This window comes from Schistocerca nitens, chromosome 5 (genome assembly GCF_023898315.1).
Source record: "Schistocerca nitens isolate TAMUIC-IGC-003100 chromosome 5, iqSchNite1.1, whole genome shotgun sequence".
NCBI lineage: Eukaryota > Metazoa > Arthropoda > Insecta > Orthoptera > Acrididae > Schistocerca > Schistocerca nitens.
In genome coordinates this window covers 573539322-573565754 of record NC_064618.1, presented here as the reverse complement: position 1 = coordinate 573565754, position 26433 = coordinate 573539322, and the positions used below count along the sequence as shown (strand labels likewise).

Genomic DNA, 26433 nt, shown 5'->3' with positions numbered 1-26433 from the left:
CAGAAAAGAAGACGGAAAACTGGCACTTACCAACAAAGAAAACTGTGAAGAGCTCGCGAAGTACTTTTCAAAATTACTAAATTGCCCGGAACCTAACTCAACCTTCGAACCCCGAGAACCGGCCAACGCACCGGAAGACTCACCATCACCAACAAAAGAAGAAATCCTCCACTGCACAAAGAAACTGAAAAACAACAAGGCAGCCGGTGAAGACGGAATAACGGCAGAACTGCTGAAGAACCTAGGACCAAACTCGCTAAACGAAATCACACAAATCATACAGAACACCTGGACAACCGAAATCATACCTGACGACTGGAAGACCGCACTCATTCACCCGCTACACAAGAAAGGTGACAGGACAGACACAAACAATTATAGAGGAATTTCCCTGCTACCGGTCATCTACAAAATTCTATCAACCTGCCTTCTCACCAGAACGCAAGGACAACTGGAACCCGCCATCTCGGAATACCAAGCGGGTTTCAGACCCAACAGAGCCTGCCCCGAACAAATCTTCAACTTGAAATCAATCATAAAATCCCACATGACAAGCCCCAAAAAAATCATCTGCCCTTTCGTCGACTTCAGAAAGGCTTACGACTCGATCGACAGAAAGTCCCTCATCCAAATCCTCAGAGAAAAAGGCCTAGACCAAAAGACCCGAAGACTAATCGAACAGACACTAACCAATACAAAATCCAAAGTCAAATTCATGGGCGAAATCTCGGACCCCTTTGAAATCCACACTGGCCTAAGACAAGGAGATGGACTATCCCCACTATTGTTCAACATCGTCCTGGACAAAGTAATGAGCGAATGGGAAGCTGAAGTCAGGAGACAAAACACCTGGAGACCAGTCACATTAGGAAGGCAAATACTGGAAATCCCTTACCTAGCATTCGCAGACGACCTAGCGATACTGACCTATGACCCAACATCAGCAAAAACACAGATCGAAATCAGGAAAGAATGCGCCGAGAAAGTCGGCCTACAAATCTCTTTTGAAAAAACGCAAGTCCTAACAAGAGAAGGCGACGACATCACAACCAAGTACGGCAAAATTAAAGGGGTCACACACTTCAGATACCTAGGCGAAATCATCGAACCGACCGGAACAGAAAAACTGGCTTACGAAGACAGACAACAGAAGACACGGAAATCACTAGGCATGGTACGAAACGTCTACAACAAACAATGCATTTCCAGAAACACCAAGATCAGACACTATAACACAGTGATCAAACCCGCCATACTGTATGCCAGCGAAACACTAGCACTCAACAGGAAAATCAAAATTGAAGAAATCAAAAAAGAAGAACGCAAAATCATGAGGAATATTTTAGGAGGAAGACCCACACCAGATGGCTACAGACTACAGAAGAACTCAACAGTAGAAGCATATTCGAACATCGAGAACGATATGAGAAAAAGGCGCCTTAAATTCTACGGACATTTAGATAGACTCCCTGAAACAAGACTCACCAAGAAAATTCTAGAACACATCAAGACACTTAAAGTCTCGACACCCTGGATGGAAGGAGTCCGAAAAGACCTACAAGCAATTGGCACCACAAACACCACAGACAGAAGCACCTTCCGAAAACACATAGACAATTGGGAAGTAAAGTCAGAAGCGCTAAAACAGCGGACCAAACAAGAATGGTCTGAGGAGAGAAAAGAGGCCCTCTCCAAGAGAATGAAGGAGTACTGGAAGGACAAGAAGAACAAGCCTTCAAAGTCATAAGCTTAACGATTTCCTTTTAGGGAAAATTCGCCAACAATAATAACAATAATATATATATATATATTTATTTATTTAAAGCCCTGACAAATATATATTTTTGAAGCCCTGACAAAAGGCATTCCTGCCGTACATTTGCTTCGGACGAAGAAGTGCACGTATGGTACAATAATGGCCCCGTATGTAACCACAAACATTTTTCCACGAAGGCACAGACCGGCTTTTTCACAGTGGGATAAATGTACTAACATGTATGGAGATTACTTAGTAAACAGTGTTCTTAAATTTTTTGCATCTATTCTCATCTGACTTCCGCTTATACATGTGAAACTTAGATCAAAACGGTATACCGAACTAGGACTCGGATCCGTGACGTCTCCCTTTCGCCAGCAACTGCTCTAACAAGTAAGGTATCCAAGCACGACTCAAGACTCCTCCACACAGCTTGATTTGTACTAGTACAACTCCTACCTTCCAAACTTCACAGTTCTCCTCTGAAAGTTGCAGGACTAGCACTCCTGACAAAAAGTAGTGGGGACGAGTCGTGAGTCGTGCTTGGGTAGCTCAGCTGGTAAAGCACTTGCTCACGAATGGTAAAGGTCCCTGTCAGGCACTCAGCTTTGATCTACCAGGTAGTTTATCAGCGCTTTCCCCGCTGCAGAGTGAAAAATTCATTCTGTAAACTACATTTCAAGCATTGTAGGAATTATTTTTGTATTCTGTTACTTTTGGAATATAATGTAATTTACTGACATTACTCACTGTACCATTTTTATGCAGAAGAGTTTGAAAATTGGGTTATGAATCCTAAACTAGTCGCAGATAAAAGAGATAAAAATTAATAAAAACAATAAACGGCTATTTCCCGAGAAACACTTTATCAGCTATGGGCCTCCGAAGAAAATTATCTTTGTAGTTTGAAGGAGAAGATTATGGAAAACAATACCCCGTCGCTGCTAACGTCAAAAAGGTTTAAAGCGACATCCGCAACGCTTCTGGCGTCGTGTACGTATATGTGTAACCAGTTATCTGCACTGACGAGCCGAGATAATATGACCGTCTGCTTAAGTGTTGATCCACTTTTGGAAGGAAATACAGCAGCAATTTGGCGTGACGTGGTTTCCACAAGTTCCACATATTCAGTGGCCTGGAGTATGTACATATTTTTGTTATTGAGTTTACGTTTTGGGGCAATGAAGCTATAGGTTATAAACTGTTCTGGTGGTTGGTTTTTGCTGTGATGTAGTAATGTTTTACATTCTATATAACAGCAAAAAACCAATCACCAAAACTGTTTATAACCTATAGGTACATTGCCCCAAAATGTAAACTAAATAGTAAAAATATGCACATATTCCAGGCCACTGAAGATGCCTTGCAGAGAATAAAGGCGAAACGCGTATGGCTCGAAAATTGTGCTTCATTCAGTTGTAGTCAGACGCTCCAAAAAATAAAAATTATCAATATACCGTAACATCAAGCGCAACTGGGGAAGACAGGACTACAAAAGTTGAAAAAGTACTTCAGTTAAAATTCCTGGGATGCGAGGCCGTCGTCGTTTTACAGGCTGGCCAAAATAAAGTTGAACCAGAAAATATTCCAAGCGCCTTAATATAGGCAACCCATAGTACTTCATTAGTCCCAAGAGCCGATGGTGCGTGTAGGATTGCGTGTAATAAGGTGCACCGAATGGACTCTTCGCATAACTTAAGAACGAAAGTAAGTTTCGCACGATGTGTCACATCAAGTAACATACGAGCAGCTCGATGAAACTTGGACCATACAGAACTGTTACAGTGCAGTACAGAAGGTAACTGAATGGAATACGCAGTGAGATGAGCAGAAATGACACTTTTATTCAAAGACAGTGAGTTCACCGTCGCTCATTATGATCCTCTCGACAAAATAAAATGCGTCCTTAATAGGGTGTATGACCATCGTGGACAGCAATGCGTCCTCTGAACGTGCTACCTTGCTGGTCACAAGATTGGTAGGGCACAATGTTGCATGTGGGAAACGTCTTTCTAATATCTGGAAGCAGTACTCACCAAACAACGTTACTGTGACACTGTACTCATTCCTCACGTGCATCTTTGCAGAGGTGCATTCGCGCCTGACAATGCGCGACCGACTCCAGCAGCGGAGATGGTGGAGCTCTTGGAACGAGAGGATATTCGCGCAAGGAATGACTTCCTGTTCTTCCGAATTAAATATTGTTGACCACATTTGAGATGCATTGGCGCGAAGTACTGCAAGCGAGTCCATGTGCACCAATGACTGTCCAGCAGTTATCAAGCATACCACAAGAACTTTCTACCAACCTCCTGGCCAGCAACGAAGCACTTTTCAGAGCATGCGTTGCCGTCCGTGGTGATCACACTCTCTATTAAGAACCATATTTCGCCTCTCTTAATGTCCAAGGCCTAATCATAAATCATGGTGACTTCATTGTAATTGCTATCTTCAATGACAGTGTCATTCGTGTTCGTCTCATTGTGAATTTCTAGCAGTTACCTTGAGCACTATATATGGCAGTTCTTTCTATGTACGGTCTAAATTTAATGGAGTTATGATACTTGTCCTTAAGTTTTGCACAGTAGTGTATTTTTTGGGCCAGTTTTACTGTGTCCACCGTGAATAAAATTATTCACTCACTTTTCGTTTCTAACCCGGAAAAACATTTTAGAAGTTAAAACGGTAGTAACTGGATAAAACTTCACAAGTCAAGATTGTTAAAATATATTTTACTGGGTGACCTGTTCCGACGGAGCTATGCTATCATCATCGAATCTTATGGTTTAATATTTTTACAACATATAGTGCATTGTAAAAATTTTAAAGCGTAAGGTGCGATGATCACAGCGCAGATCCGTCGAAATCGGTCATTCAATAAAACGCTTTTTCAGCGGTCTTGGTTTGTGAAATTTTCTTCAGTTTTACACTTTGCAGATCATATTCAGATTGACAACGTCAGGAATGTATGCCGGCCGGTGTGGCCGAGCGGTTCTAGGTGCTTCAGTCTGGAACCGCGTGACCGCTACGGTCGCAGGTTAGAATCCTGCCTCGGGCATGGATGTGTGTGATGTTCTTAGGTTAGTTAGGTTTAAGTGGTTCTAAGTTCTAGACTCAGATATTAAGTCCCATAGTGCTCAGAGCCATTTGAGCCAGGAATGTATAGTAAAACGAGGTCTCCCGTACGCAAGAGACTAAAAGTCAGGAAATAGTTTTATATTTTGACTACAGCCTCCCAGCCTGGAAGTTTGAAATGGAGATTAATGAGACAGTTTAGATTCAAGCCATCTGTCTAATGAGGACGTTGTTCTGTAGCCTATTGAAGAGAAATATAAAGTTCCCTAAACTGCGTGGGTCTGGCGAAGTATTTTAGAACTTAAGCAAATATTGCAGAAACATATCTGAGGCGGCAAATTCAGTTAATTTTCGTGTTGACAGGTGTTTAGCCTAGAAAGCACAGCCTCGCGACTGAGCGTCACAGAAGTGAGCTGCAGCTTAAATGCCTCGCCTGGTCACTGCTCCCAGTCACTAATTCCCTACGTGGAAATCAGCATTACGAGTCAGCTGGTTTAGAGCTAGCGTGTGACTGGGGCGGCCGCACAGTTTCCAGAGCGAGAACGCACTTCTTGAAATGAAGTAGATACGTGAATGAAAATAACGTTATTGTGGCTGACCGGTTTTCTACACTGCTCCACACTTCACTAACGGAATACCTAAAGGTACAATTAGAGAAAGATCAATTTTACCTTTGAAACATTGCACGTTGTTGTTGAGGTGTTCAGTCCGAAAACTGGTTTAATACAGCTCTCCATGCTATTCTATCCTGTGCAAGCCGCTTCATCTCCGAGTGACTACTGCAACCGTGGTCTCTCTCTACGATTTTTACCCTCCACACTTCCCTCCAGTACTAAATTGGTGATCTCTTGATGTCTCAGAATGTGTCCTACCAACCGATTTCTTCTTCTAGTCAAGTTTCTTTGGTCCCCAGTTCTATTCAATGCCTCCTCATTAGTTACATGATCTAGTCGTCAGCATTCTTCTGTAGCACCACATTTCAAAAGTTTCATTTCTCTTCTTCTCTAAACTGTTTATCGTCCATGTTTCACTTCCATACACGGCTACACTACAAACAAACACTTTCAGAAATGACTCCCTAACACTTAATCTACTTTCGACGTTAACAAGTTTCTCTCCTTCAGAAATGCTTTTCGTGCCATTGTCAGTCTACATTTTATATCCTCGCTACTTCGGCCATCATCAGTTACATTACTGCCAAAATAGCAAAACTCATCTACTAGTTTGTGTCTCGTTTCGTCATCTAATTCCCTCAACATCACCTGATTTAATTAGATTACACTCCGTTTTCTCGTTTGGCTATTGTTGATATTCATCTTATATCCTCCTTGCAAGTCCATTACGTTCATCTGCTCTTCCAAGTCCTTTGCTGTGTCTGGCAGTATTACAATGTACTCGGTAAATACCAAAGTTTCTTCTCCCTGAACTTTAATTGCCACTCCAAATTTTTCATTTGTTTCCTATATTGCCTGTTCATTGTACAGACTGAATAACATAGAGGATAAGCTACAACCCTGTCTCACTCCCTTCCTACCACTGCTTCCCTTCCATGCGCCTCGTCTCTTACAACTGCCGTCTGGTTTTTGTTCAAAATGTTTCAAATGACTCTGAGTACTATGGGAGCACTTCTGAGGTCATCAGTCCCCTAGAACTTAGAACTACATAAAACTAACTAACCGAAGGACATCACACACATCCATGCCCTAGGCAGGATTCGAACCTGCGACCGTAGCGGTCGCCCAGTTCCAGACTGTAGCGCCTAGAACCGCTCGGCCGGTCTATTTTTTATACAAGTTGTTAATAGCCTTTCGCTACCCTCACAATTTCAAGGAGAGTATTCCAGTCAACGTTGGTAAAAGCTTTCTCTAAGTCTACAAATGCTATAAACGTAGGTTTACCTTTCCTTAAACTAGCTTCTGAGGGAAGTCGTAGGGACAGTATTACCTCGCGTGTTCCTACATTTCTTCGGAATCCAAACTGGTGTTCCTCCGTGGTCGGCTTCTACCTGTTTTTCCATTCTTCTGTAAGGAATTCGCGTTAGTATTTTGCAACTCTGACTTATTAAACCGATAATTGAATGATATTCACAGCTGTCGGCACCAGCTTTCTTTGTAACTGGAGTTATAGTATTATTACTGACGTCTGAGGGAATTTCGCCTGTCTCATACGTCTTGCGCACCAGATGGAACAGTTCTTCCATGGCTGGCTCTACCAAGGCTGTCAGAAGGGGATGGAATGTCGTCTACTCCAGGGACCTAGTTTCGATTTAGGTCTTTCGTTGCTCTGTCAAATTTTTCTCGTAGTATCACTTCTTCCACCTCAGCTTCATCTACGCCCTCTTCCGTTTCTATAATACTGCCTTCAAGTACATCTCCCTTGTATAGACCCTCGATGCACTCCTTCCACCTTTGAGTTTTCCTTCCTTTGCTTAACACTGGTTTTCCGTCTGAGCTGTTGATATTTATACAGCTGCTTCGCTTTCCTTCTAAGGCCCGTTTAATTATCCTCTATTCGGTATCTATCTTTCCCCTAGTGAAATATGCTTCTAAATCCCTACATTTATTCTCTAACCATTCCTGCTTAGAAATTTTGCATTTCCTGTCAATCTCATTTTTTAGACGTTTGTAATGCCTTTCGTATGCTTCATTTACTGTATTTTTATATCTTCTCCTTCTATAAATTATATTTAATATCCCTTGTGCTACGGAAGGATTTCTACCAATCCTCGTCTTTTTACCTATTTCATCTCGCAAAGCTAATTACTCTTCTTCTACTGTATTCCTTTCCCCTGATATTTTCAGTTGTTCCCTAATGTTTACGCTGAAACTTGCAATCGTCTCTGGTTCATTCAGTCTATCCAGGTCCCAGTTTTTTTAATTTTCTACCCTTTGCAATTTCTTCAGTTTTAACCCACATTTCATAACAAATAAATTGTTGTCAGAGTCGACTTCCGCCCCTGGAAATGTCTTACAGTTTAAAACGGGTTCTCAAAATGTTTCTCTTGCCATTATATAATAAATCTGAAAGCTTCCGGTGCCACTAGGTTTGTTCCACGTGTGCACCTTCTTTCATGCTTCTTAAACAAAATGTTGGTGATGACTAAACTATGCTCTGTGCAAAATAAGATTTTTAAAATAATATACTGTTTTTATTTATTTTTATCGAAAAGTTCGTGGGTGTTTAGATTTAAACCACCTTAGAACTAAATATGTAATCTGAATAACTCATGTGAACCCTTAAAACTCTATTTATACACATTTAGTGATCTTTTAAAACAATACTTAGTATTTTTAAATAAAAATGAGAAACCGAACCACTTAACATAACCAGAAAAGAAGTAACGTCAAAGATGGTATAATAGTACAAAGCAAGGGAGATAATAATGGGATTGTTCAACGAAGATGAAATTGATGTATATTTACAGTCTTAAGTGCTGGTACCTGGCGGATACAACGGGAAACCATTTGCTCTTAAGAGAGATTTTTAACAGGGATGTCTTGTACAGATTCTTCTTAGCAGCAATAGTAAAAGCCAAATGAAAAGTAGTAAGCTTTAGTTTAGTGATACGTTGCAACTTCAGACATTGGTCCTTGTGATAAAAGTCCGGAACAGACTGCTGATGAAGATGAATGTCAGGAAGACGACTAAGATCTGAATTCTGAACAATCAGATTGAAACTGTCGATATGAAAACTAAATGCATAAATAAAAATAGTGCTTTGCATAATTGATTAAAGTGTTACATATTTCTACATTAACTGAATTTATTTAATCTGTACTTACAGATCAATCAATATTTCCTTTCCCATGAAAACTTTACGCAGTTAAAATAATTTTGAACATTACATTTTTTGAAAAAGTAAACTGGTACTTTCATTTTCGTACTAGTGAATCTACAAACTAGGAATCTCACGCAAATTCGTGCAATAAGGATTGGTTGTACCTACTCTAAACGAATGTGTAGAATAATGTTCGTAAATGCTTACAAGTATTCTTCATCCGTTCTCTTCCCAAATATCACGATCTCATCTACAAATTAGGTTAGGTTTAAGTAGTTCTAAGTCTAGCGGACTATTAACCTCAGATGTTAAGTCCCATAATGCTTACAGCCATTTGAAACTTTTTTTTTTTTTGAGTAAATGATGTTTTGAATGGGAACCCATGTCCAGAAACGTACTGTTTCCGAGTTACAACGGATTTAATTCAGGTGATTAACTTATCCACTTCTGTTTGAGGAACTGAATTAGGCGCCACGCAGTACAATTATTAGGTAACAATTCGAAAGGAAACGTAACGAAACACTCATTTATCACTTTCCCATTTGTAAATACTTAAACATAACTTGTTTACATTATTCCAAAACAAAAATGAAGGCAGCACACTATACCTACAGAATAGTACTGATGCATTACAACAGCCGCTCGATGTGGTGACCTCCGACGTTGACATGGTACCAACGAAGCTTGTTCTGGTACACACACTCCATCCCTCCTGGTGTCTCTTCAGTTTCTAGTGCAGCGGCCAGAACTCGTGCCAGCAGATCTTCCTCTGTCTCTACAGGAGTCTCGTAGATTACACTTTACGTATGACCCCACAAGAAGTAGCCCATAGGAGTAAAACCTGGCGATCGCGCCGGCCACGTGGTTGGACCACCTCGGCCTATTCATTTTTCACCGTATCATCTGTTGCGATATCTCCGATCGCATGTGATAAGTTAGGTGGTGCACCATCATGCTGACACCACATTTCCCGACGGACATTCAGTTACACAGCTTCAAGAACGGGTCCAATACGTTTTGTAGGAAGATAAAGTTTTCAGTATCAGTTAGCTTGAGTGGAAGGAGATACGTTCCAGTCACATGATCGTCCAGAATACGTGTCCACCCGTCAGCCCTGAACTTGGGCGGCACAAGGGTTTTCATCTGCCCAGAGATGGCCGTTTCGCGAATTCGGAACACAATCCCCATGGAACCTTCATTCATCTGTGAACAGATCTGGACGTGGAGACATAGGTGTGTCGATGCAGCGGTGTAAGAAGCACGTGCAGTAGGTAACGGATGGAGTAAAATCGATTGGACCCCTAGTGTGTACCCTTTGTAAGTGGTAAGGATGTAACTGTTGCTCACGCAGAACGCCCCAGACAGTACCGTAACGAACATCCATTGCACACGCAATTTTTCGAGTACTCGTTGACCGGTTCTCTTCAGAGCGATGCAGTACACCTTATTCAGATTTGGGAGGGCGGCGCCGCCGTGGTGCACACCAGTCCTGCCTCCTCACGGTGAAGGTATCTCTTTTTCGGAGCCGCTACGTAACTTGGGCACACAGTTTGTGCGATGTGATGGCGTGCTACGTTGCAGAAATCGTTCATGATACAGCCAACTAGCAGCTCTTCCGTTACTTCGAGCTCAACCATAAACAAGGAACATGTCTGTGTATTCAGATAAGGTGTACCGAACCATGTTTACTGCATCGGAGACGCACAGCAATGAATGTCTTGCAGAAAGTCAGACGTTAAGTGAAATCCGGTGACCGTCTTACGTAGTACGTGTCATGCTGTCTACGTTATTGAATTCCAGGACAAGCAACGCTGAGACTTTTCTCATTCCCCCAGCAGACGTGGAACCGTTTAAACGTCTGAATTGAAAACGTCGTAGAACGGAAACGGTACGTTACCGCACAGGGGTTCCTGTTTAAAATATTATGTACTCACGCCCCTCTACAACTCCTAAAAGTTTGTAAACATCAGCCAAGATGTTTATTTCAGAATTCTCGGTGGACGAATTATTCCCTTTATCCCTTTCTTCTACAACTTCATGACGGGTATGTAATGAACACCTATGGCATCCAAGATGACGATAGCTATGTTAAGAGCTTCGCACGCTTACGTTCCTGGTTTGATGAACGCTGAGGAATTCTGTCACTTATCGATTGGTCTGCAAAACCACATGATCTTAAGCCTTTAGAAAATGTCTAGGACTAGTTAGAGCAGCGTGTGAAACGTAGCGATCACCGTCTCCATAGTTCAGTAGCTTTATCGCACCTAATCATCAGTTTCTTCCTCGGCGAAATGAGGCAATTATCAAAGTTAAACGATGTTCCAGGGTATCAGCTGACTAATGAGTGGCCTGGTTTTCTTCTTACGAACCGAAGGATTCTGTAGGTTGACATATATGTTCGGGGGACATTCAATAATTAAAGAGACGAACTGATGTAGCTAAATCTGTATTGTTACAAAATGGGTATTTTACTACATCTCCCCACAATCCCCACTAATATAAATACACTTGCCCAACGATTAAATAGATTTTTGGCACATGAATGAAAACACAGTTGCCAGTAATATCAATACACTTGCCCAGCGATGAACTAGTTTCTTTTTTTTTTAAACGTCGTTCAAGGATATCTGTCTTCTTGTTTGAGCCATTTTTCCACAAATTCTTTAACCTTCTTTGTCCTTTGGACTCTGGTTCAGATGGCGAATCCAAGTTTCTGTTCTACCCATTTACAAAAATTTCCTTGATTCCTACAACTATCACCGTACTGTAAAACGATTCGAGAAAAGATTTCAGCCGGTTTTCACTTAAGTTTGTTTCTTTAATTATTGAATGTCCCTCGTAGTAATCAATACATAAAAGTAAATGACAAAAATCCTGTACAAGCGTTTACACGGGAACCGCTCAGGATAGGCTGTCTTCCGATCGAATATCACAATGCTCTTATTGTCTTGATCATTTATCCAGGCTGTGTTTAGCCTGCCTATGTACATAACGGCATTACATCTGAGAAATTTGTTAAGAAAACTGAATTTCTTGATATGAACGCAAACAAATGATATAAAAGATAATTTTATGAGAAAATAAATGTACACCAAGTTTCTTCCCATTGTTTTAGAATTGCTGGCATCTGTAAGGGATCTGGTCATCAATGATTGGTTTCAGTTAAATATGGCACACCTGAAAATACTTGTGAACTCTTTTCCTTTCAAAAATTGGACCATTGTAAGGGTATAGATGGTGTTTACACGGGATCAACGTGATGCCTCTGCAATGACAGATTTTTCTCTAGTTTCCATAATTTCATTGGAGTGATTTAACTGTTGGAGTAGCACATATGGAAGCTTGAGTTTTAGTTCTCTCTCTCTCTCTCTCTCTCTCTCTCTCTCTCATGCACGCACGCACGCACGCACACACACACACACACACACACACACACACGCGCGCGCGCGCGCGTTTTCAACCACTTAGCGCTGATGATTATTTTGAGCGATAGTATCGGAAAAACATCTATGCATTGCAGAGGTAGATGTGCAGACGTCATTACGTAGGCGTGAGCTACGGGAGTGCTTACGACCATTAAACTCCGCTTTGGTTCTCAGAAGAGCGAGCGGCGTCTGCAGATGACGGCGCGTTTTGTATCTCGTCACACGCTCATGATTTATTGCGCTTTTTGCTGCTCGCACTGCGACGCGGACGCCGCACTGCTCGATAATTTTTGATATATTACAGTTGGTACAATTAATTCTACCAAGAGACACGCTACCTGATAAATTAAACTGTACGAAAATTTTCATGTCCTGTCGCTTGACAATCAGAAATACTTGCAGAACACAGCTGATTTATCAAATAAACAGACTGAATATTACCTGTGTGCACAGTGCGAAAGTGTTCATGGCACACATATCTCAACTTAAAACGTACCAGCATGACGAGTAATCCATTGTTCAATATTTCTTTATTGTGAGAAATATATAGTAACGATTTATCAGATACGGCTAGCAGCACTAATGCATTATTCGCTGACAGAGCTGTTCTCTTCAAGTAGACGTTGACATCTGACCAGAGATAAAAATCTGCAGCCGAACAGATGTAAAGCTCTGGCGGACCGGAAACAGTGCTGGAAAGCAGGTGAAACGACCGTGATAGTTACTCTTAGCGCTTTATAGATCCCGCGGTCGCACAGTAACAAGCCCAAAATCCTTTACACCATTCTTACCCAAATAAGCCGTCAGCACCTTGGAACACACCTACCGGCATCCAATGAGGCTTTCGTGCTATTCCACCGACGACCAACATCTTTACCTTACCCCTCTTATCTTCCACCAACTAAATAAATGAAACGCCCTCACATTTGTCTCCCTTGACATCCAGAAAGCCTATGAAACTCCGGCATCCTGGATTGTACTTCAAGCTGCAAACCTATGCCCTCTACGTTAACAGCGCCCTCTTTATACCATTCTTTCTTCACCAGAGAGCTACATGTGCTACAATCAACCACATCTGCTTCCGCATCTTTCACCCGACTGCAGAAGTGCCTCAAGGCTCTGTGCTGTGCCCCCTCCTTCACATCCTATGCACTGCAGACATTCCCATGTCACCACCTCCCACCTACCTCCTAGTCCGCCATCGGTAGCTGAGTGGTCAGCGTGACAGCATGTCAATCCCAATGGCCCGGATTCGATTCCCGGCGGGGTCGGAGATTTTCTCTGCTGAGGGACTGGGTGTTGTGTTGTCCTAATCATCATCATTTCATCCCCATCGACGCGCAAGTCGCCGGAGTGACGTCAAATCGTAAGACTTGCACCCGGCGAACGGTCTACCCGACGGGAGACTCTAGTAACACGACATTTACATTTTCACCTACCTCCTGCAACATAGTGGCTACACTGCCTACCCAACTACGCACCATTTGTTCCAGCTCTCCCATGTCTCCCTCCAGAGCCACTTGAATGTCCTGGTCGAGTAGTGCAACACGTGAAAACTTCAAATAAATTCACAGAAAAGCCAAGCAACCATATTTGGTCACCTCACTAAGTGTTTCCGTCGTCCAGATGCTCACCTGTCCGTCTTTAGTCAACCCATCCATCTGCCAAACACAGTAAAGTATTTCAGATTAATCCTCGACAGAAAGCCGACATACACACCTCCTTACCCCACAACATAAAACGCAAAACCGACTAAAACGATTAAGTCTACTGCCGGGCCGAACCTGGGCCTTACGTCCTACAATTGTTCTCAGCTGTCAATCCTTCATCCACCTCATCGTAACGTATGCCAACATTCCCTGGCTCTGTATCTCCCCTAAATTCTACAAAAACTCTGAAATCCTGGAAAGATGTCACCTTGCTTCCACATTAGAATACCTTCCCCAATTTGAATCCTGTACCAACCCATTCTCTTCTCACAGCCTCTTCTCTTCTTGGAGTACCTAAGGATCCAATATATTAACTGGAAAACCGAATCCTGGCATCCACTATCTTATTCCCTACAATCCAGCTGCATCACTACATTTCCTTATCCATCCTATTCCACCGAATCTTCCGCTACTCAACGGTAAGATGCGTTCCTATATATATCCTTCTCTCTAGCCCTAGTCTCAACATTCAACTCCACCTCATCCTTACATTTCACTGCCTCCCCTTACTCCAACTCAGTGACTTTTACTTGCTATCTGCGGTTCAGCGAGATGCCACAGTAAAACACATCACCGCCTTCTCCTACGTCTACATTGCCTACATACTAAAAACTAAACTCCTTCAGAACAGGCCATGGAGGTCCAACGGTATTGACCCGCGACCGCGTCATCCTCAGCTCATAGGCGTCACTGGATGCGGATATGGAGGGGTGTGTGGTCAGCACACCGCTCTCCCGGCCGTGTGTCAGTTTCCGAGACCGGAGCCGCTACATCTCAATCAAGTAGCTCCTCAGTTTGCCTCACAAGGGCTGAGTGCACCCCGCTTGCCAACAGCACTCGGCAGACCGGATGGTTACCCATCCAAGCGCTAGCCCAGCCCGACAGCGCATAACTGCGGTGAACTGAGGGGAAACGGTGTTACCACTGCGCCAAGGCCGTTGGCACATTGACTACAAAACGGACATAAAATACAACTAGCAAAAAAAAATTGAGAGTTTTGTCTCAAACAACATCTTACTTGGATTATGTTATCAAAGAAGCGGCCGAATTTATAATAAACAGTAATAATTTTGACAGAGACGAAGGGTACACAATAGGGCATGGGGGTGTGCTTTGGATACTGAACGAAGGCAAAGACGCATTCTTGACGCTTGTAGGGACGCGAGAGCGGCAGTTTCAAAAGTGGTGCTGGCCGCTCTGGCGCCGGCCGATGTGGCCGAGCAGTTCTAGGCGCTTCAGTCTGGAATCGCACTGCTGCTACTGTCGCAGGTTCGAATCTTGCCTCGGGAATGGATGTGTGTGATGTCTTTAGGTTAGTTAGGTTAAAGTATTTCTAAGTCTAGGGGACTGATGACCTCTGATGTTAAGTTCCATAGTGCTTAGAGCCATTTGAGCCGCTGAGACTTTGTGATTCACTAGCTCCCGCGGTGGGGCGGAGCCGGCTGGAGTTGCCCAACTTGCCTTCCGTACACACTCCACTCGGACCCTCTTTGGAAGTTACACACCCGGCCAGTTCTATACAATCAGAACACTGTGCCAGCCCCGGCAGTCAGTGATTTCAACTCCTGATGACGATGGCGGAGACAACTTTCGAAAACTCGAGTGCTTAATTCGAAATGACGCGTCTCGTAAACCGAAGAGATTTTATTGAAACACGCCAACACGAAAGATTCCATGGACACATCTCCAAACAAACTGCGCAAGCCACCATACGGTGTGTGGCGGAAGGTACCTTGTACCGCCACTAGTCGTTTCCTCTCCTGTTCTCTCGCAAACGGAACGAGGGAAAAACGACTATCCGTATGCGTCCGTACGGGCCCTAATTTATCGTATCTTGTCTTCGTGGATCTTACTCGAACTGCATGTTGACTGCAGTAGGATCGTTCAGCAGTCAGATTCAAATGCTGGTTCTCTAAATTTTCTCAGTAGTGTTTTTCGAAAAGAACTTCGTCTTCCCTTCAGGGATTCCCTTTTGCGTTCCCGAAGCATCTCCGTAACAACTACGTGTTGTTTGAACCTACTGGTAATAAATCTAGCAGCCCGCCTCTGAATTGCTTCGATATCTTACCTTAATCCGAATTGGTACGGATCCCAAACACTCGAGCAGTACTCAAGCATAGCTCGCACTGGCGTCATATATGCGATCTCCTTTACATATGAATCAGACTTTCCAAAAATTCTCCCAAGAAACCGTAGTCGATCATTCGCCTTTCTTACCACAATCGTCACATACTCTTTCCACCTCATATCGTTTTGCAACGTTACACCAAGATACTTAAACGACGTGACTATGTTCAGCAGCATATTGCTGTGCTGTATTAGAACGTTATGGGTTTGTTTTTTCTAATCATCAGCAAAAACCTTATGTTTTTCCACTTTTATATCTAGCTGCCATTCATCATACCAACTACAAATATTGTCTAAGTCGTCTTATATTCTCCTATCGTCACTCAACGTTGACACGCTAACATACACCACAACATCATAGCAAACAGCCGTAGAATGCTGCTTTCCTTGTCCGCCAGATCATGACTCAATAGTCCGCAGCTCGTGGTCAAGTAGCTAGCGTTGCTGCCTCTGGATCACGGGACCCGGGTTCGATTCCCTGCCGGGTCGGGGATTTTCTCTGCCCAGGAACTGGGTGTTTGTGTTGTCCCCGTCCTTTCATCACCATTCAGAAAAGTGGTTTCATACCCTGGGGGTATATCTTCAGGTCATATAAAACTAATACTACGACTTCCAAGATGCAAGTGCGTATAACAACATATCAGTCCTTGATAAAACCATGGATGAATTGGCAGATGGACATCCGATCCCAATCGTGCATGTTTAGTAAAAAAACGCCAAAACGTGGCAATCCTAGTCTGATAGAATAAAACCAACCTCAAAATCCGCGGGGGAAACAAAAAATTAAGACATAGAATCCTTGGCAGTCGTCAACAGACTAAAATATGTTGGTAGGCGTCCAGTAGAACTGCACGCTATAGCGCTGGCCACACACTGGATACCATTCAGTTTAATATAGACTATTTTACCATCTTTGATTTTAAGTTGATTTATTGACCGTCATATTATGTGCAAGTTCTTTAGCTGTGGTTTCCCGACCTATACGATTATTTGTACAGACAATTTGGTTAAGGCAATAATGATTTTTCTTAAAATGTGTGGTACAGAAATTAAACTTTGGTCACCTACAAGTGCTACTTTCTGTAAAGTTTTATAAGTAGTGTTAATATGCAAGACTTATGTATTTTTAAAAAATTTTATAGAAAAATTAAGCTTCAGTAGTAGAGGCAAGTGTTTTTTTTTCGTGGAATCTTAGATATTTTGACACATAATACAATTTTCGGTTCGTGATCAGTGATCGGTAATTGTACTTGTGTAATATGATAAGCATATTGTGCGTGTCTGCGCGTGCGCATATATATATATATATATATTTGTGTGTGTGTGTGTTTCAAAATATAGATCTTTCATCTGTCTAGTTCTACCATTATTTTTGGACATTTGCACCTCTGTCTTGTTCAACCACCGTCTTTGGTCAGATTGTGTAGAAAGTAAACAATATGATTGATGTAGTTTCCCTTGTGTGTTGCAGCGCAATAAAGATCTCTCCGAAAAACCTTCGTCGTTCCTTCCTAAAATGGTGTTTGGTCAGTTCGTTTGTCTTTTGGCTATGCTGTGTGTTTTTGCATCAAACGTCTTGATTATATTTTGGTATTGTTTAATAGCTGGTTATGGGAGATACTGTCTGTAAATGTTTTAGAGGGCTTTAGTACCGTAGCTGCAATTTGTAAATATTGCAGCATTCCTCTAAAGTTGTTATTATACACAATTTGGTGCAGGTCTGAACCGTTCGTAACAAGAACAATAATTGCCAAAGAATGTCATAAGTTATATTTTTATAGTGTATAACAGAATGGAAAAGAAAATCAAGGATGTGTTAGATGACGATCAGTTAGGCTTTAGGAAAGGTAAATTCACCAGACAGGCATTTCTTACTTTGCGGTTGATAATGGAAGAAAAATCAAGATTCAGTAGTAGGATTTATCGACCTGGGAAAAGCGTTTGACAATGTAAAGTTGTGCAAGATGTTCGAAATTCTGAGAAAAGTAGGGGTAAGCTATAGGGAGAGACGGGTAATATACACGTACAAGAACCAAGAGGGAAAAATAAGAGTGGACGACCAAGAACGAAATGCTCGGATTAAAGAGGCTGTAAGACAGGGCCCCTACTGTTCCATCTGTACATCGAAGAAGCAATGATGGAAATCAAAGAAATGTTGAGGAGTGGAATTAAAATTCAATGTGAAAGGGCATCAGTGATACGATGCACTGATGACATGGCTATCTTGAGTAAAAGTGAAGAAAAATTACGTGATCTACTGAGTGGAATGGACATTCTAATGAGTAAAGAATCTGGATTGAGAGTAAATCGAAAAAAGACGAAAGTAATGAGAAGTAGCAGAAATGAGAACAACGAGCCACTTAACATCAGGATTAATGGTCACGAAGTAGATGAAGTTCAGGAATTCTGCTGTCATGGCAGCAAAATAGCCCATGACGGACGGAGCAAGGAGGAAATCAAAAACAGACTAGCACTATCAAAAAGGGCATTCCTGGCCAAGAGAAGTCTACTAATATGAAATACAGGCATTAATCTGAGGAAGAGTTTTTTGAGAATGTATATTTGGAGCACACCATTGAATGGCAGTGAAAGACAGACTGTGCGAAAACCTGAACAGGAGAGAATCTAAGCATTTGAGATGTGGTGCCACAGATGAATGTTGGAAATAAGGTTGACTGATAAGGTAAGCAATTAGGAGATTCTGCACATAATCGGAAAGGAAAGGAATATGTGGAAAACACTGCCAAGGGGATTGGAATAAATCCAGCAGATAATTGAGGACGTTTGTTGCAAGTGCTACTCTGAGATGAAGAGGCTGGCACAGGAGAGGAATTCGTGGGGGGTCGCATTCAACCAGTCAGAAGACTGATGACTCAAAACAAAAACATTGTAGGACATGGTCCCATCCTCTAAACTCGTGCTAAGGTGAAACATTAGTGAAAAAGTTGTGAAAATGTCAGGCGATTACAGTTTATTCTGTGAATCAACAACATAGTCTCAGACTGAAATGATGCCAACATCATTTACGTCTTTTAGACGTGGAGATAACATTGCAATGTTTGACAATCACCACAGAACAATTTAGAAATGGAAATACTTAAAAGTGCATTATGCTTTATACCAATTACAGGTCTAAAGATATTGAATTAGTAGCATTTTCCCAGATGGTAGTAACTCAGATTGCCTATTTTTTGTTTATCTGCCTGCTTAGCATAATATTTTAGCATACGTATGTTTTCTTCAGTTGTAGATTTTTGAGGTTAGTATTGCTACATTGTCTGATGTAGGTCTAACATAAAGTTTAAACTCTATATTTAGTGTTAGTTATAACTATTTAGGCACTAAAATAGCATTGGGGGCACATAGAGAGCTTACAGTCATGTTTTAAGCAGCAATTTTGACGTGAGTGTGTGGTGTGTGTTTAATTTTTGATGAACATTTTTGAATATGGCGCAAACAATTCAGATCTTTCTGATACTTTAGAGCCCATCCAATATGGTAGCACGGGGGCTACAGTGCGACTGGCTGTGTCATTTTTATGGTTGATAAAATACTATGCTGTTCTTGGCTGTTTCTTTTTAATACTACATCGCTGATGTCTGGAGAGTGGTATCTTAGATTGTGACGTTATTATCCCTGCAGGCAGCTAGCCCGCAAGTGAAAGTGCTAGCTTTCACTTGACGTCAGTGGAATCCAGAAGTTCAATACTCCATTTAAATGAAAATTTGGTCCAGAGTCGCCATAGTCTTCAGCACTAACGTCACGTAACTACACTTTGGGGGAACATGGAGCTACGATATCACTGTGTTGTCCAAGCTAACATTTTGTCTGTCAAATTAAATCGTAGCCGCTCCAGTTACTGATTCGTCATACAAATAAGATGTCCGAATATCATAAAGAGAAGCTCCGTATATCTTCAGTGTAGTACCATCGCAACTACCTTTACGATCGTTTTGCTCTCATACCTGTGTGTCTATTTATCGTAACTTCTTTTAAGATTTTGTTTCATCAAACAAAAAAACTAGTTTGTATATCACAGCACAGTTATGTTGGTATCACTGAACTCTTTTGTCAATGTAATGCTCGAGAAACGGTCTTTGTTGAAGCAGCAGGTCAGTTTGGACGCTTTTTATCAGTTTTGTGTAGTTTATTCGTTGGTTGGTTGGAGGGGACTAAACAGCGATGACATCGGTTCCATCGGATTAGCAAAGGATGGGGAAGGAAGTTAGTCGTGCCTATTCGAAGGAACCATCCCGTCATTTGCCTGAAGCGATTTAGGAAAATCACGGGAAACCTACAACAGTGTGGCCGGAAGCAAGATTGAACCGTCGTCCTCCAGAATACGAGTCCAGTGTGCCAACCACCGCGCCACCTCGCTTGATATGTAGTTTATTGATATCTCCAAGTCATAGTACTCTAAGTATGATTCCTACATTTGAATGATCATATTAAAAGTATTTCTGTAACTGTCAATGAATCTGGTTGCAGTTCAATGCTTTGTATTGCATATAGTCCAAGCTAGCTTACATTTTGTCTTTTGGCTGACAACATAAAATGAAGCATTCCAGATTAATATTATAAGTGACCTTAGAGAAAGCACGAATGGATGATTTTCTGCAACCAGATTCTCCATCAGAAAACACAAGAAATGAAGGTGTCCTGCGTAAGAGCACCCCTTTCGTCCAAACAACAAACAAACACCAATCAAGAAGGTAATAATATGGTTGTAGGCTAAGCACTATTGCGCAGATTGGCGTATTATTATTATTATTATTATTGATATATTGATATATTGAAAAGGGCAATAATGGAGTTTGTTCTGTAGAAGACATTCCTTTGTTTGATGATTTATCAGAGTATCAACTAGTACGTAATTCTGAGATTAAGGATGGTGAACCAAGAGTTCCAGACACGAAGGAAAACTTATTAAGCTCATTTAATTTGATTACTCTAACACATTTAGCAGTATTACCAACGTATTATAGTAAAGAAACGGAGTTACTACGTCATGAGAAACTGTTATTGACATGGGAATTTCATGAGCTTGCCGATAAGTGCAGGATCCTTCAACTGAAAATTCAGATGGCATAGATAATGGTATTCACGCACCGTCAATAGACAACTCTATTGAAACATCTCAGATAACTGCAAATAAAAGGGCAGGGAAGTGATGTTATAGAAGTATAATTGCTTGCTGCATCAGAACCCACCTTTTGGATTCTTTAACTAAATGTGCTGTAACGGTATCTTTTTAGCCACGAATAACTCGCAAAAGCAAACGTGAAGAATGGAAATAGAGGAGATACATTAGAGACGGTTATCAGAAAGGAAAAGCATACATTAATTCAAGCAGAAAGGAAGTGCAACAAAAGCTGATTGGTCGATGTTGTGCAATAACTGTAAGGTAACTGCAAGGTGTAAGTGCAAAGATAAAGTAAGATTAGATCAAAGACAGAAATTGTTTGAGATATTTTATAGCTCAGCAAGTCCAGAAATTGGAAACATGATTATCTGAGCAAGCTCACCACGAAAATTCCAAGAAAAACAATTTGTAACAGATTGGAACATGGTATTATGTCCAAGCATACTCGCACATTACAGTATACATATATTCTTGAAACTCGAGTTGTAAAGGTATGCAAAGTTACGTTTTTGCATACATTTGGAATCATCGATCAGAGGGTGAAAACAGTTTTAGGGAAAACTAGTCCAGAGGATTCTCACTCCTTACATCCTCTGTTTTTTAAAACTCCTAAAATGTATGCATATGGTGAGCGAGACCTACAAGAATGTTGAAAGACAAACTAAGATTGCTTTTCAGACATGGCTCGAGCAGACAAAGAGGCTGACAATATGAAATCGCAAACTGACAGCACATTTCTGCGTGCCTTTCTTAATTTACAACAGGTACTCAGTACTCCACATTGTGAAGCGTCCTTGCTCTATCACAATAAAAAACTAAGCACCTGCAATCTATCTACGACATAGGAAAACCAAAGGGAACGTGCTTCATGTGGCATGAGGGAAATGAAGTAGAGGAATAATCGGCGTTGGCGGTGAAGACTTCCGGCATAAGAAGTTACTTTCATACCGCCAACGGCCTTGTCAAAGAGGGCAGAGCAGTGGACAGAGGTTTAGGGTACTCTCTTGCCCTTGGGGTGGGAAACTGCCCCTACACGTGGAAGAATCAGCATGATCGACGGCATGAGGATGCAGAAGGAATTAAGGACACATAGCGTGTACCCACATGACATGTGGCCCGTAATTGAGAAAGTGTTATAATTATGTCTCCTTTCACAAGAGATTCTGGAACAGTCACCCATTCGGATCTCCGGGAGGTGACTGCCAAGGGGAGGACGATCATGAAAAAAATAGTGAATAACCAAGGAAAGGAAACCTTTCTATGAGTCGGGGCGTGGAATGTCAGAAGCTTGAACGTGGTAGAGAAACTAGAAAATCTGAAAATGAATATGCAAAGGCTCAGTCTAGGTATAGTAGAGGTTAGTGAGGTGAAATGCGAAGGAGATAAGGATTCTGGTTAGATGAGTATAGGGTAAAACCAATAGCAGCAGGAGATGGTGTATCGGGAGTGGGCTTCGTTATGGATAGAAAGGTAGGTCAGGGAGTGTATTAGGTGTGAACAGTTCAGTGATAGGGCTGTTTTTGTCAGAACTGACAGCAAACCAACATCGACAACGATAGTTCAGGTACACATGCCGACGTGCAAGCTGAAGATGAACAGATAGAGAAAGTATATGAGAATATTTAAAGGGTAATACAATATGTAAAGAGGGATGAAAATCTAATGGTCATGGGGGACTGGAATGTAGTTGTAGAAGAAGGAGTAGAGGAAAATGTTACAGGAGAATGTGGGCTTGGGCAAGGAATGAGAGAAGGGATAGCCTAATTGATTTCTGTAATAGTGAATACTCTGTTCAAGAATCACAAGAGAAGGAATTATATTTGGAAAAGGCTGGGTGATACGAAAAGATTTCAGTTAGATTACATCATGATCAAACAGAGATTTCGAAATCAGATACTGGATTTTAAGGCGTACCCAGGACCAAATATAGTCTGAGAGCACAATGTCATAGCGAAGAAGAGTAGGCTGAAGTTTAAAAGATTATTCAGGAAGAATCAATACGCAATGATGTGGTATATGGAAATACTAAGGAATGATGAGGTATGGTTGTAGTTATATAAGGTTATAGATACAGCAATAAGGAACAACTCAGTAGGCAGTACACTTGAAGACGAATGGACATCTCTAAATGGGGCAGTTGGAGAGAAGAACATAGGTACAAAGAAGGTAACAGCGAAAAAACTATGGGTAACAGAAGAAATACTTCAACTGATCGTTAAATAAGGAAGTATAAAATTGTTCAGGGAAACTCAGGAATCCAGAAATTCAAGTCGCTGAGAAATGAGATAAACGGGAAGTGCAGGGAAGCAAAGACGAAATGGCTGCAGGTAAAATATGAAGAAAGTGAAGAAGAAATGATTGACAGAAGGACTGATTAAGCATATAGGAAAGTCAAAACAACATTCTGTGAAATTATAAACAAGGGTGAATAGTTGGAAAGAGTACAATGAAGGCCTCTATGAGGGGGAAGATTTGTCTGATGTCATAGAAGAAGATAAAAGTCGATTTAGAAGAGATGGGGGTCCAGTATTACAAACAGAATTTAAGAGAATTTTGGAGGACTTAAGATCAAATAAGGTAGAAGGGATAAATAACATTCCATCAGAGTTTCTAAAATCACTGGGGAAGTGGCAACAAAACAACTATTCACGTTGGTGAGTAAAATGTAAGAGTCTGGTGAAAAACCATCTTCCTTTCGATAAAATATCGCCCTCACAAGTTCGAAGGTTGCAAGAGCTGACAGGTGTGAGAATTATCGTACAATCAGCTTAACATCTCATGCATCCAAGCTGCTGACGAGATTAGTATACAGAAGAATGGAAAAGAAGTTTCAGAAAGTGTTAGGTGAGGATCACTTTGGGTTTAGGATAGGCAGAGTCACGAGGGAGGCAATTCTGAAGTTGCAATTGATATTGGAAGCAAGAATACAGAAAAATACGCGTTCTCAGGCTTTGTCGACCTGGAAAAAGCATTCCACAACGTAAAATGCTGCAAGATGTTCGAGATTCTAAGAAAATAGGCATAAGCCTTAGGGAGAGGTGGGTAAAATATACAATATGTACAAGAGCCAAGAGGGATTAATAGGAGGTGATGACCACGAACGAAGTACTCAGATTGAAAAGGGTGTAAGACAGGGATGCAGACTTTCGCTCCTACTGTTTAATCTGTGCATTGAAGATGCAATGATGGAAATAAAAGAAAGGTGCAGTAGTGGGATTAAAATTCAAGGTGAAAGGATGTCAATGATACGATTCGCTGATGACATTGCTATCCTGAGTGAAAGTGAAGAAGAATTATGTGATCAGGTGAATGAAATGAACAATCTAATGCGTACAGAATATAGACTGAAGGTAAATCGAAGAAAGAGGAATGTAATGAGATATAGCAGAAATTAGAAAAGCGAGAAACTTAACATCAGCATTGACGGTTACGAAGTAGATGGAGTTAAGGAATTCTACTACCTGGACATAAAAATAATCAATGACGACTGGAGCAAAGAGGATATCAAAAACAGACTAGAACTGTCAAAAAGGGCATTCCTGGCCAAGAGAAGTCTACTAATATGAAATACACGCCTCATTTAAGGAAGAAATTTCTAAGAATGTATATTTGGAGCACAGCATTGTATAACTCTGAAACATGGACTGTGGGAAAATCGCAGCAGACGAGAATCGAAGCATTTGAGATGTGGCGCTACAGGCGTTCGGTGAAAAGTAGGTGGACTGATAAGGTAAGGAATGAGGAGGTTCTGTGCAGAACTGGAGAGGAAAGAAATATGTGGAAAACACTGAGAAGGAGAAAAATGGTTCAAATGGCTCTGAGAACTATGCGACTTAACTTCTGAGGTCATCAGTCGCCTAGAACTTAGAACTAATTAAACCTAACTAACATAAGGACATCACACACATCCATGCCCGAGGCAGGATTCCAACCTGCGACCGAATCGGTCGCTCGGCTCCAGACTGTAGCGCCTAGAACCGCACGGCCACTCCGCGCGGCGAGAAGGAGAAGGGACAGGATGATAGAACATCTATTAAGACATGGTACTACAGGAAGCTGTGGAGGGCAAAAACTGCAGAGAAAGATAGAAATGTTAATACATCCAGCAAATAAATGAGGATGTATGTTGCAAGTGCAGCTCTGAGATGAAAAGGTTAGCACAGGAGAGGATTTCGTGGTAGGTCACATCAAAACAGACAGAGACTGCCGACTCAAAACTAAATAAATAAATAAATAAAAAATACAAAAAGAGACGTAACGGCATATAACCCTTATTTCCACACGTCTTAAAATGTATCCAGAATGAGATTTTCACTCTGCAGCGGAGTGTGCGCTGATATGAAACTTCCTGGCAGATTAAAACTGTGTGCCCGACCGAGACTCGAACTCGGGACCTTTGCCTTTCGCGGGCAAGTGCTCTACCAACTGAGCTACCGAAGCACGACTCACGCCCGGTACCCACAGCTTTACTTCTGCCAGTACCTCGTCTCCTACCTTCCAAACTTTACAGAAGCTCTCCTGCGAACCATGCAGAACTAGCACTCCTGAAAGAAAGGATATTGCGGAGACATGGCTTAGCCACAGCCTGGGGGATGTTTCCAGAATGAGATTTTCACTCTGCAGCGGAGTGTGCGCTGATATGAAACTTCCTGGCAGTTTTAATCTGCTGTTATTTGCAAATTGATTCTAAGAAAAAGTTCATGTATCTTCGATGTTCTCATCATCAAAACCTACACTGCCAGTAGTAGAAGTTAATAAGAAGATAAGTTAATAAGAAGATAAGTTAATAAGAAGATAAGTTAATAAGTAACATGTTTTTTAGGGCGGGCAAACTCAGCCAAACTTCGCCATTTTTCCAAAGAAAACTCCGCACTCTCTGTGTGAACGATTATTATTAAATCTGCGACCGGTTTCGCACCACTTATCGGCTGTGTCCGGTGCCGCGCGGCTCCTCTCAGCTTGCACGGTCATTGCCACTCCCATCATTTAAAATTTTTTTTAAAAAGATTTTTAAATATTAACTACCGCTTTCACCAGATGACGGTATATTGGACGTGAATGGTGGGGAGTGGCTACAGGGCAGTCTTCATCGTTACTATGTTATAAATAGCGTATATTGCCTGAGGATGCACCGATAAGTGGTGCGAAACCGGTCGCAGATTTAATAAAAATCATTCATAAAGCCAGTGTAGAATTTTCTTTGGATAAAAGTTAAGAAGTAGATAAGTTAACAAGTAATTCACAATATGCGAAAATTTATGTACTACTAAGAATTAAAATACAAAATAAAAAATATTGTGGAGTGTCGTAAATAACTCAGTACAGACACTTCTGTATCTCCTGAACTTTATAAGTCGCAGTGAGAAAGAATTAAGATAAATTTTGCTTCTTTTAGTTCGGTGGCGTGGTATGGAAGTATA

General features: G+C 41.5%; 1 protein-coding gene across 1 annotated transcript in view; it reads right to left on the bottom strand.

Moving 5' to 3' along the window:
- LOC126260589 (atrial natriuretic peptide receptor 1-like) overlaps positions 1-26433 on the bottom strand; it is a 940475-nt gene that overhangs the window by 606397 nt on the left and 307645 nt on the right. The window lies entirely within an intron of this gene.